The sequence below is a fragment of the Salvelinus sp. IW2-2015 genome, unplaced genomic scaffold, assembly GCF_002910315.2.
Source record: "Salvelinus sp. IW2-2015 unplaced genomic scaffold, ASM291031v2 Un_scaffold3813, whole genome shotgun sequence".
Taxonomy (NCBI): domain Eukaryota; kingdom Metazoa; phylum Chordata; class Actinopteri; order Salmoniformes; family Salmonidae; genus Salvelinus; species Salvelinus sp. IW2-2015.
The window spans coordinates 40,602-53,438 of record NW_019945087.1 but is presented as its reverse complement, the minus strand read 5'-3'; the positions used below and the strand labels follow the sequence as shown (position 1 = coordinate 53,438).

Here is a 12,837-nt window from a genome sequence, read left to right as displayed (position 1 = left end):
CAGATGGATCAGAGAGTGTTGAAAATTGGAGCAGCTTGTTGGGTGGACACGGTTGAAGAAGATTGTGCAGATGGAGATAGTGTGAACAATGGAGTCAGCTTTGGTGGGTGGGACAGCGTGAGCAAGATGTGCCAGATGAGGAGAGTGTTGAAAATGCGAGTCAGCATTTTTGGTGGGACAGGTGAGAATATTGTGCCAGATGCGAGAGAGTGTGAACATGATTCAGCCCATATTGGGTGGGACAGGTGTAGAAAGTATGTTGCCAGATGGATAAGAGTGTGAAAATGGCAGTCAGGCCATGTCTTGGGGTGGACCAGGTTAGAAAGATCGTGCCAGATGGAGAGAGGTGCTGAAAATGCGATTCAGCATTATTCGGTTGCGGACAGGTAGGAAGATGTGCAGAATGGAGAGAGTGCTGCGCAAAATGGATTTCAGCATTATTGGGTGGGACAGCGGTCAGGAAGATGTGCAGATGGAGAGAGTCTTGTGAAAATTGGCATTCACAATATTGGGTGGGACAAGCTGACAGATGTGCCAGATTGGAGAGCAGTGTGAACATGGATTCAGCCATATTACGGTGGGACACCGGTAGGAAGATGTGCCCCAGATTGGAGGTGAGTCGTGAAACCCCATGGATTTAGCATATTTGGGTGGGACAGGTAAAAGATGTGCCAGATGAGATAGAGTGTGAAAATGGGATCATAATATTAAGTGGCGACAGGTAGGAAGATTGCCCCCAGATGCGAGAGATGTGAAAATGGATTTTCAGCCACCCATATTTAAGTGCGGACACGGTAGGAAGATGTTGCAAGATGGAGAAGAGTGTTGAAAATGGATTTCGGCATATAGGTTTGGGGAAAAAACACCGGTAGGAAATGTGCAGAGGGGAGATGATTTGTTGAAAATCGGATATTCAGCCATATTAAGTTGGGGACACCGGTAGGAAGATGTGCCCAGATGGCTGATGAGAGTGTTGAAAATGGATTCGGCCATATAGGGTTGGCGAACAGGTAGGAACGATGTGCAGCATGGAGAGAGTGTTGAAAATGGATTCAGCCATATGGCCTGGGGCAGGTAAGGAAGATGTGCCAGATGTGAGAGAGTGTGAAAATGGATTCAGCTATTAGTGGGGACACGTAGGAAGGATTTGTGCCCAGATGATAGAGCTGTGAAAATGCGATTCGGCATATAGGGGGGAGACATTGGTAGCGAAGGATGTCAGATGCGAGAGATTGCCCTGAACAATGGAATTCAGCATATTGCGGGTGGCGGCAGGTAGGAAGATGTGCAGAGGAGAGAGTGTGAACATGGCAGTCAGGCTTGTTTGGGTGGGACAGCGTGAGAAGATGTTGCAGATGGATGAGAGTGCCTGAACATTGAGGTCAGCTTAATGGTTGGGTGGGACAGTTGAGAAGATGTGCAGATGGAGAGAGTTGTTGAAAATGTCAGTTCAGCTTGTTGGGTGGGCAGGGTTGAAAAGATGGCAGATGAGAGAGTGTGAAACATGGATGTCAGCAATTGGGTGGGCTGACAGGTAGGAAAGATGTCTGCAGGAGGAGTGCGCAAGAGTTGTGAAAATGGTATTTCAGCCTATTGGGGTGGCGACAGGTAGGAAGATGTGCAGATGGACGAGAGTGTGAAAATGATCAGCATATTTGGGGTGGGACAGTCGTGGAAGATGCTGCAGATGGAGAGATGTTTGGAAAAATGGATGTCGCATTTGGTGGGGAAGGTAGCGAAAGATGTGGCAGATGGCGAGAGAGTGTGGAAAATGGATTCAGGGCATAGCTTGGTGGCGACAGGTAGGAAGATGCTGCAGATGGAGAGGAGTGTGGAAAATGGATTCAGCAATATTTGGGGTTGGGACAGGTGAAAGATGTTGCAGATGGAGAGAGTGTGAACATGCGATTCAGCCGCCATATTAGGTCGTCAGTAGGAAGATGTGCAGTATGGAGGAGTGTGAAAATGGGATTGCAGCATATTGGGTGGGACAGGGTGACAAGATGCCCTTGCAATGGAGAGAGTGCTTGAACATGGATTCAGATATTAAGATGGGGAACAGGCTAGGAGAATGTGCAGATGGGAGAAGTGTGAAAATGGATTTCCGCCATATTAAAGTGGGACAGGTAGGAAAGCATGTGCAGATGGAGAGAGTGGATGAAAATGGATCAGACATGATAGGTGTGGACGAAGTGTGGGTGGGTAGTACGATGTGTCGAGTCTGATTGGTAGGAAAGAGAGTGTGGAAAAGGGATTCCAGCATAGTTTGGGTGGGACAGGTTATGGATATGTGTGCAGATGGAAGAGAGTGTTGCGAAAAAGGGATTCAGCATATTGGGTGGGACACGGCTAGGAAGATGCTGGCACGATGGTTGAGAGTGTGAAAATGGACGTTAGTTAACTTACATGATCTGTAACTCAGCTTTAATAAGGCGCCCAGAGACCATTTTATTAAACCCTCTATTTCTGTACCCCCCCCCCCCCCTCTCCCTCTCTCCTCTCTCTCTTCTCTTGCAGGAAATGCGGTCCGCCATCCAAGTATGCCCTCTGTTGCCCCTCAATGGTTGGGGCTGTGGGGTCTCCTGCAGACGCTCTTGCTTTCCCTGTTGCTCATCTATGCCTGCACTTTGGAGGTAGCAACAAACACACACACACACACACACACACACACATTTAACCAACACACACCACAAACACAAACAAACACACACTTTCTCTCTCACGACACATACAAAAATACACCACTTTCACTACACACACTCACACTCACCACACACTCAACACACAAAAACACACACAACCACACACCACACACACACCACACACACACACACACACCCAACACACACAACACAACACACCCCACACACACAACACACACACACCACACCACCACACACACAACACCACATCACCACACACACACACACCCACCACACACACCACTCACACACACGCAACAACACCACTTTGGACACACACACACAACACAACCACCACTTATCTCGACACACAACCACACACACACACACAAACACCACTCACTACACACAGCACGACACACAAAAACACACACTTTATCTCGAACACAACAAACACACACACACACACACACACACACACACATGCACACACACAAAAAACACCCACACATTCTCTGGAACACAACCACACATCCCTGCATGGGGCTACACCCCCCGAGTCACTGCCAGTCTTCACAAATCTATTTCTGGGCTGTTAGAGGAGGCCTGTTTCTGCAGACTCTTACCATAAGAGATTAAGCCAGGGGGAGAAAATCCCGGGTTGGCTCGACAGTGGAGCAGTCCACTCCAAAACTCCAATTAGGCCTAATGGAGAACCAATGGGCGAAGGCATAGCCAGACTCTCAGACTGGGGGGATTAACTGTGTGAGAGAGAGGGGGGGGGATATGGTGAGTGACATCAGTGGTAGAAAAGGAGAGAGAGAGAGAGATCATGAAGGAGGGGCAGAGAGCGAGAGACTGTGACGGAGGGACTGAGAGAGGGGGAGAGAGAGCGACCGTGAAGGAGGGACGGAGAGAGAGAGAGATTGTGAAGGAAGAACGGAGAGAGAGAGGGAGAGAGAGATTGTGAAGGAGGGAAGGAGAGCGGGAGAGAGAGAGAGAGATTGTGAAAGAGGGATGGAGAGAGGAAGAGAAAGAGAGAAAGAGATCATCAAGGAGGGATAGAGAGAGGGAGAGAGAAAGAGAGGGAGAGAGAGAGAGAAAGACACCAGGAGTGCAGCAGTAGGCTGATCCAGAGCAGATGGCAGGTATCCTAGTGGTTAGAGCCTAGTGGTTAGAGCCTTGTGGTTAGAGCCTTGTGGTTAGAGCCTAGTGGTTAGAGCCTAGTGGTTAGAGCCTTGTGGTTAGAGCTTTGGGCCAGTAACCGAAAGGATGCTAGATCGAATCCCCGAGCGAATCCCAGAGCTAAAAATCTGTCGTTCTGCCCCTGAACAAGGCAGTTTACCCACTGTTCCTAGGCCATCATTGCAAATAAGAATTTGTTCTTTACTGACTTGCCTAGTTAAATAAAGGTTACATAAAAAAATTAAAAAACACATGACCATGTTCAGGAAAGGAATCAGTCCATCAGTTCAACTTCATGGCTTTACATTTTGTTTCTCTCTTTCCTCCTCCCTTCTTTCTCTTGTTATTTCTTTTCATCCTTTCTGCATGTCTTTCTCTTTGTCTCTCTCAGGTATATTCGTTCGGAGAGGTCTATCATCTTGGTTAATTTCTGTCTCTCCATCCTGGCATCCAACATGTTGATACTGGTTGGACAGTCCCAGACACTCAGCAAGGTGAGAACCGGACACACACGCACACACACACACACACACACACACGCACGCACGCACGCACGCACGCACGCACACACACTGGCCATCAGTTCAGTTATAGTCACGTTACACATGATACTGTTGTTTATCTATTCTAGTAGATTATTTTGAAGAGCCTCAATCAGGTGTCAAAACTGTTTTAGGTAGATTACTACTCACCTCTGTTCTGTCAACTGTTGTTGTTGATTATCACGTCTACCTTCTCATTCCGTTTATCTGTTTCTTCTTTCTTACACCTTCATCATTGTCTGTCACTCTGTCACTATCCCTCTCCCTCACCATCTTTCTCTTGTTCTCTCTCCTCCCTCACAACCCCCCCCCCCCCCCCCCCCCTCTCTCTCTACAGGCCTGTGTACTGTGACTGCTCGTTCCTTCATTTCATTCTTCTTGGCATCGTTCTGCTGCGGTACTGACAGAGGCGTGGCAGTCTTACCTGGCTTATGTGCAAGATGAGGACGCGCCTCATACGCAAACGCTTCCTTTGCCTGGGCTCGGGTAGGTACACACACACACAGGCATTACAGCATGCACAAACATAAAGCAGACGCACACACTCACAAACATAAACACACACATAAACCCACACAAACATCTCAAACATACAGGGTCTCCATACTGGAATAAAGGTGAAAGTTCACAATAACTTCCATCTTCCCATCCACATACATTAGGTGAGAAAATCGATTGTGATCATTTTAATTCTTGCACCCTGTTACAGTCAGTCTGTGTCCTGTTGAAAGCGTTCCTGTACAACAACCTCATGCCTTGCTAAAGAGATGACAGGGGATAGAAATGCTATTGGATAACATCTCCTCTGACATAGGCAAGATCCAGGGAGATAGAACCTAGCAATTACAAGCAATGGAATCCCTGCTCCCATTCATCCACTGTTTCTTATCCCTTATCATCCACCTATCTGATCCATTAAGTCACTGATGCCCTTAGCGGATATAGAGTCCAAATGACACCTTATTCCCTATTTATACACTATATTTGACAATATTCATATTAGTGCCACTACTTTGACCAGGGGGTCTGGTCAATGTAGTGAACTAAATAAGAAATTGGTCCATTCGGGATTTAGCCATAGCAATTGCTGGGATGCATGGATGCCATTAAAGTCACATAATTGAAAAAACATGAAAACGGTATTAAAGGAGGAGAGAGAGGAGAGGGAGGCAGGGAGGAGGAGGGAGGGAGGGAGGGAGGGAGGAGGGAGGGAGGAGAGAGGAGAGAACAACTTATCAGGGGTACGTCCCTAGATGTTGCAATTTTAACTCGAATACTAATCGAAATCAGTCACCATGCAATGGCAGATTCTTCAGAGTGGGAGAGGGAGTGTGTGTGATGTGCGTTTTGTTTGAAAGACATCAGTCATATTTATGGAATGTTAGCACCCCACCCAGCCACACCACATTGCTTTTTGTGTAAATTGCCATTTTCTAATTGCAGTTAATTTGCTGGCATTGTCACAGCTTTGTTAATTACATTAATATTTCAGTCAAGCTCATTACGACCCCAGCATAATTTTTGACACAAACACCAACACAAACACTTTCTCTACCAATCACAAACATACGCACCACAAACACACACACACACACACACACACACACCACACACACACAACACACACACACACACACACACACACACACACAACACACACACACACACAACACACACACACACACACACACACACGAGAATCATTTAGAATAATTTAATTAATACAGTACATGACTACTGACCCCCTCCACTACACACACACACACACACACACACACACACACACACACACACACACACACACACACACACCACCACACACACACACACACACACAACACACACACACACGGACACCACACTGTTCAAGGGAAGCACAATTGCACCACAGAAGAAAATCCTCTTGTCGTAGAGTGAGATGAAAAACAGCAGCCACTGGACAGGGACCCTACGAGTATGCGCTAACCAAGGCTGTAATACCCTTATAGAACTCTGATCCATACTAGGCCTACTTCTCCTGCCTCGCTAGTCCCTGTTATATCCCTAATACATCCATTAACTAAGAGAGAGGTGATGAGAGAAGTAAGATCCCCATATATTCAGTGTGTATTTCAGTCTACAGTCACCACGTTACATGTCCGAGTTAAGTTACCAGTAGCGTTACGTTGTCAACTGAATTTCAATGTTGCAAAATAGCACATTGTTGATGTATATGTCAAGAGGATACAATATTCTCTTGCTGATATATTATTTGTTATTCTCTCCTTCTAATCATCCTCTCCTCCTATCATCCTTTCCTCCTATCATCCTCTCTCCCTCATCATCCTCTCCTTTTAACATCCTCTCCTCCATCATTCTTTCCTCCTATCATCCTCTCTCCCTATCATCCTCTCCTTCTATCATCCTCTCTCCCTAATCATCCCTCTCCTATCATCCTCTCCTCCTATCATCCTCTCTCCCTATCATCCTCTCCTTTAACATCCTCTCCTCCTATCATTCTTTCCTCCTATCATCCTCTCTCCCTATCATCCTCTCCTTCTATCATCCTCTCCTCCTATCATCCTTCCTTTTATCATCCTCTCATCCTCTCCTCCTATCTCCCCCATCATCCTCTCCTCCTATCATCCTATCTCCCACATCATGCTCTTCCTCTTATCATCCTCTCTCTCCATATCATCCTCTCTCCCATCATTCCTCTGTCTCTCACATCCTCTCTCTCCTATCATCCTCTCCTTTTAACATCCTCTCCTCCATCATCCTCTCTCCCTATCATCCTCTCCTTTTATCATCCCTCTCCTACCTATCATCCTCTGCTCCCATATCATCCTCTCCTCTATCATCCTCTTCCTCCTATCATCCTCTCTCCCTATCATCCTCTCCTCATATCATCCGCTCTCCCTATCATCCTCTCCTTGTTATCATTCCCCTCTCCCATCATCCCCTATCATCCTATCTCCTCCATCATCCTCTCCTTCTATCATCCTTTCCTTTTATCATCCTCTCATTCCTCTCCCCTATCTCCCCCATTCATCCTCTTCCTCCTATCATCCTATCTCCCCACATCATGCTCTCTCTGCTATCACTCCTCTCTCTCCCATATCATCCTCTCTCCCATTCATCCTCTGTCTCCATCATCCCTCCCCCTGATCATCCTCTCCTCCTATCATCATCTCAATCCATCATCCTCCTCCCATCATCCTCTCCTCCTATCACATTCCTTCATCCTATCATCCTCTCCTTTAATCATCATCTTCATCCTATATCCTCTCTCCCCATCATTCTCCCCATACTATCTCCCCATATCATCCACTCTCCCCTCATCATCTCTCCTCTATCTCCCCCATCATCCTCTCCTCCTATCATCCTCTCTCCCCATCATCCTCTCCTCTTATCATCCTCTCTCCCATCATCCTCTCTCCCATCATCCTCTCTCCCATCATCTCTCCCCTATTACTCCTCCTAGCATCCTCCTCTCCCTATCATCCTCTCCTCCTATCATCCTCTCTCCCTATCATCCTCTCCTTTATCATCCCTCTCCTCTATCATCCTCTCCTCATTATCGTCCTCTCTCCCCATTATCCTCCTGTCATCCTATCTCCCCTATCATCCTCTCCTCTTATCATCCTCTCATCCTATCGTCCTCTCCTCCATCATCTCTCCTCCAAATCATCCTCTCCTTTTATCATCCTCTCCTCCTATCATCCTCTCTCCCTATCATCCTCTCCTCATATCATCCGCTCTCCCTATCATCCTCTCCTCCTATCATCCTCTCCTTGTATCATCCCCTCTCCATCATCCTCTCTTTTATCATCCTCTCCTCCTATCATCCTCTCCCCCTATCATCCTCTCCCCTATCATCCTCTCCTCATATCATCCTCTCTCCCCATTATCCTCCTGTCATCCTATCTCCCCCTATCATCCTTTTAACGTCCTCTCCTCCTATCATCCTCTCCCCTATCATCCTCTCCCCTATCATCTCCCCCTATCATACTCTCCTCTTATCATCCTCTCATCCTACGTCCTCTCCTCCTACATCCTCTCCCTCCAATCATCCTCTCCTCCTACCATCCTCTCCTCCTATCATCCTCTCATTTTATCATCCTCTCTCCCCAAATCATTCCTCCCTCCCTCCCCATCATCCTCTCCTCCTATCTCCCCATCATCCTCCTATCATCCTATCTCCCCATATCATCCTCTCTCCCCATCATCCTCTCCTCCTCTCCTTCTATCTCCCCCTATCATCCTCTCTCCCCATTATCCTCTCCTCTATCATCCTCTTCCCTATTCATCCTCTCCTCCCATCATCCTCTCTCCCCATCATCCTCTCCTCCTATCATCCTATCCCTATCATCCTCTCCTCCTATCATCCTCTCCCCCTATCATCCTCTCTCCTTATCATCCTCTCCTCCTAACATTCTCTTCTCCTATCATCCTCTCTCCCTATCATCCTATATCCCTATCATCCTCTTTCTCTATCATTTTCCTCTCCCTATCATCCTATATCCCTATCATCCTCTCTTCCCCATCATCCTCTCCTCCTAATCATCCTATCTTCTATCGTCCTCTCTCCCCATCATCCTCTCCTCCTATCATCCTCTCTCCCTATCACCCTCTCCTCCTCTCATCCTCTCTACCTGCCCTGTTATCTATTATTTATCTTTTTCCTATATGTGTATGTCTCCTCTCTCTCTCTCTCTCTTTCTTTCTCTCCCTTACTTCCTTCTCTCTTGCTTCACCTCTCCTCTCGCTCTCTCTCTCGCTCTCTCTCTCTCTTCTCTCTCTCTCTCTCTCTCTCTCTCTCTCTCTCTCCTCTCTCTCTCTCTCTCGCTCTCTTCTCTCTCTCTCTCTCTCTCTCTCTCTCTATCTCTCTCAATTCAATCAAATTCAATGAGCTTTATTGGCATGGGAAACATATGTTTGTGTTGCCAAAGCAAGTGAAATAGATAATACATCTCTCTCTCTTTCTCTCTCTTTCTCAGGTCTCCCAGCCCTGGTGGTTGCTGTGTCAGTAGGTTTCACTAGAGCCAGAGGTTACGGTACACCCAGCTAGTGAGTACACACTTTCACCTTTCACCCTTTGCCTATGACCTGTGACGTCTTCACTCCATACCCAACATGGCTTTTCATCATTAGCGCTCTGTGTATCTGAGTATGGTAATGTGATTTGCAGTGCACTTTTCAATGGTAACTGAGAATTAAAATGCATGTATATATACCTATTGATTATTGAAGAATTTAACTTACAAATGCCCCATTAGCTTAGTTAGCTTAGCAATGTTTGTTAACAATGTAAATGTAAACAAGCACTGTATAGCCTCAAACCATGGTTAAAACTATACTTTTTATATCATGGGTGGTCAGTCCTTGCATCCATAGCTCTGTCTATGAATTTGAGAGTGGTTACGGATACACACACACCACACACAAATAGACTGCAGCTGTAAACATTTAACTCTTCACATACAGTATTTTAAAGAGCCAGGAAAGAGGCTTTCTACAGCACGAGCAGACGACCCTGCATGACCTTTCATTGGATCTAGACCAAGGACTTGAACTCCACTGTACAAACACTCCCACGTTTCCATTTACCCTGCACTTTAGAGACTCAAATATCAAGGATATCAACAAGTTGTGTATGGTCATGTGATTTGCAGTGCACTTTGGGTCATATGTACAGTGCCTTCAGAAAGTTTTCACACCCCTCGACTTTTTCTACATTTTGTTGTGTCACAGACTGAATAAAAAATGTCCTAGACACATGTCCTACACTGGCCTAACCCATAATGTCAAAGTGGAATTATGCTTTTAGATTTTTCTACAAATGAATACAAAATTAATAGCTGAAATGTACTAGTCAATAAGTATTCAACCCCATTTTTATGGCAAGCCTAAATAAGTTTAGTAAACATTTGCTTAACAAGTCACATAATAGTTGCATGGACTCATTGTGCAATAATAGTGTTTAATATGATTTTTGAATGATTACCCCATCTCTGTATCCCACACATACAAATGTCCCTCAGTCATGCAGTGAATTTCAAACACTGACCCAAMCACAAAGATCAGGTAGGTTTTCCAATTCCTCGCAAAGAAGGGAACCTATTGGTAGATTGGTAAAAAAAAAAAAAAAGCTGTAATTGAATACCCTTTAAGCATAGTGAAGTTATTAATTACACTGTGGATGGTGTATCAATACACCCAGTCACTACAAAGATACAGGCTTCCTTCCTAACTCAGTTGCCGGAGAGGAAGGAAACCACTGAGTGATTTCACCATGATGCAATGGTATCTTTTAAACAGTGACGGAGTTTAATGGCTTTGATAGGAGAAAACTGAGAATAGTTCAACAACATTGTAGTTACTCCACAATACTAACCTAAATGACAGAGTGAAAAGATGGAAGCCTGTACAGAATAAAACATTTCAAAACATGCATCCTGTTTGCAGTTAGGCACAAAAGTAAAACTGCAGAAAAGGTGGCAAAGAAATTTACTTTATGCCCTGAATACAAAGCGTTATGTTTGGGGTGAATCCAACACAACACTTCACTGAGAACCACTCTTCATATTTTCTAGCATGGTGGCGGCTGCATCATGTTATCGGTATGCTTGTCATTGGCAAGGACAAGGGAGTTTTTGGGGGATAAAAAGAAATGGAATAGAGCTTAGCACAGGCAAAATCCTAGAGTAAAACCTTGTTCAGTCTGTTCCAACAGACACTGGAAGACAAATTCACCTTTCAGCAGAACAATAACCTAAAACACAATGTCAAATATACACTGGAGTTGCTTACCAAGATGACATTAAAAGTTCCTGAGTGGCCTAGTTACAGTTTGAACTTAAATCGACTTGAAAATATATGGCAAGACCTGAAAATGGCTGTCTAGCAATGACGAACAACCAACTTGACAGAGCTTGAAGAATTTAGAAAATAATAATGTGCCAATATTGTACAATCCAGGTGTGCAAAGCTCTTAGAGACTTACTCAGAAAGACTCCCATCTGTAATCACTGCCAAAAGGTGATTCTAACATGTATTAACTCAGGGGTGTGAATACCTTTGTAAATGAGATATTTACGTATTTCATTATTAATATATTTGCATAAATTTCTAAAAACATGTTTTGACTTTGTCATTATCAGGTATTGTGTGTAGATGAGAGTTAAAAMATATATTTAATATATTTTGAATTCAGGTTGTAACACAGCAAAATGTTAAATGAGTCAAGGGGTATGAATGTTAATCCCCTAACTAAATACAGGTTTTAATTGCCTGCATGGGAAGTCTTAGGTACCCCTAAAGACAAATAGCAAAGTGGTTCTCACACATAGCTACTAGTCATCAAACACAGACTAAAATACATTTGACAGAACAGGGCTTATGCACTAAAGACGTTTTGCATTCATAATAATGTTTTTTTTCTCTCTCTCTCTTATTTTAGTTGTTGGCTGTCCTTGGAAGGCGGGCTTCTCTACGCCTTTGTCGGTCCTGCAGCCGTCATCGTATTGGTGGGTACCCACTTTTATCCCTGTTCTCATTGGTCATTCTGGCTCTCTGTCGGCAGGCTTGTCCCACCTCTGAACTTATCATCCTACCTTTAGCTATTTCTTCTGCCTGTCGTACAGGTCAGAAAGGGGTCAGAACTACACATGGTTTAGATGGCCCCTGAGGGGTGACATACAGTAGCAACCTTTTTACTGCTCTAGGTCCTCATCAGGCTCCCATTGCTGGAGGACAGGAGGAAGATAAACACCACAAAGTCATTCATTTATTTGTTTATTTGCCACTAGCGGTTTCTTTCAGAGTTACCTGTGTCAGACAACAATGGAAGAGAACATTTACCGAGAAATCATTCTCCAATGTGCCACTACACAATCCTATCTCCTAGCTGTCTCTTCACATTCTACCGTGCCTCACTGGCATCACTATGTTGAGTGCTAAACATGATTTACTTCTTCATTGTTTGACTAACTGTGTTCTGGTACTTAGAACCCTCCTTCAACCTTTTCATCCTTTTCAGCCTTTCCAGCCTTTCCAAGGTTTTCATTACTGTAAAGCATGATTTCACTTCTTTAGGCAGAGATACAGTATATTTATCGGAGTCAATATAGTTCTAAGAGAAAATTGTATAGATGTTTGTGTGCTATGCAACTTCAGTTGTTATAATATAGGTAGAAAGATGCTCATTGGAAGCAATGGTCCTTGTAATCCTGGTAATCCTTCTAAAACTCCAAGGTACACCTCTATATTTTGTTGATAAGCCTTTATTAAAACAATAACAATATTCTACTTCGCAGAGAGTAGAATGCCTCTGTGGCTTTGTTAATAAAGGATATCTCTACCTTATGCTTCTTTGTAGGATTAGTGACGGCAGCTTGCGGGAGTTCCTGTGTCACTATCACTATCACTAGCACACTATCAATTATCCAGATGAACACAGACACTTTATTACAACTGTGTGTGTGTGT

General features: G+C 44.7%; 1 protein-coding gene across 3 annotated transcripts in view; it reads left to right on the top strand.

Annotated features, from left to right (window-relative positions):
• The first annotated feature begins 4,715 nt into the window (after positions 1-4,715).
• Positions 4,716-12,837, top strand: part of LOC112076530 (uncharacterized) — a 47,217-nt gene continuing 39,095 nt past the window's right edge. For all 3 annotated transcript variants that reach the window (XR_011477774.1, XR_002895207.2, XR_011477773.1), the window contains exons 1-3: positions 4,716-4,855; positions 9,349-9,418; positions 11,811-11,877. The gene's annotated coding sequence lies outside the window, so the exon portion shown is untranslated. The remainder of the gene's footprint in view (positions 4,856-9,348; positions 9,419-11,810; positions 11,878-12,837) is intronic.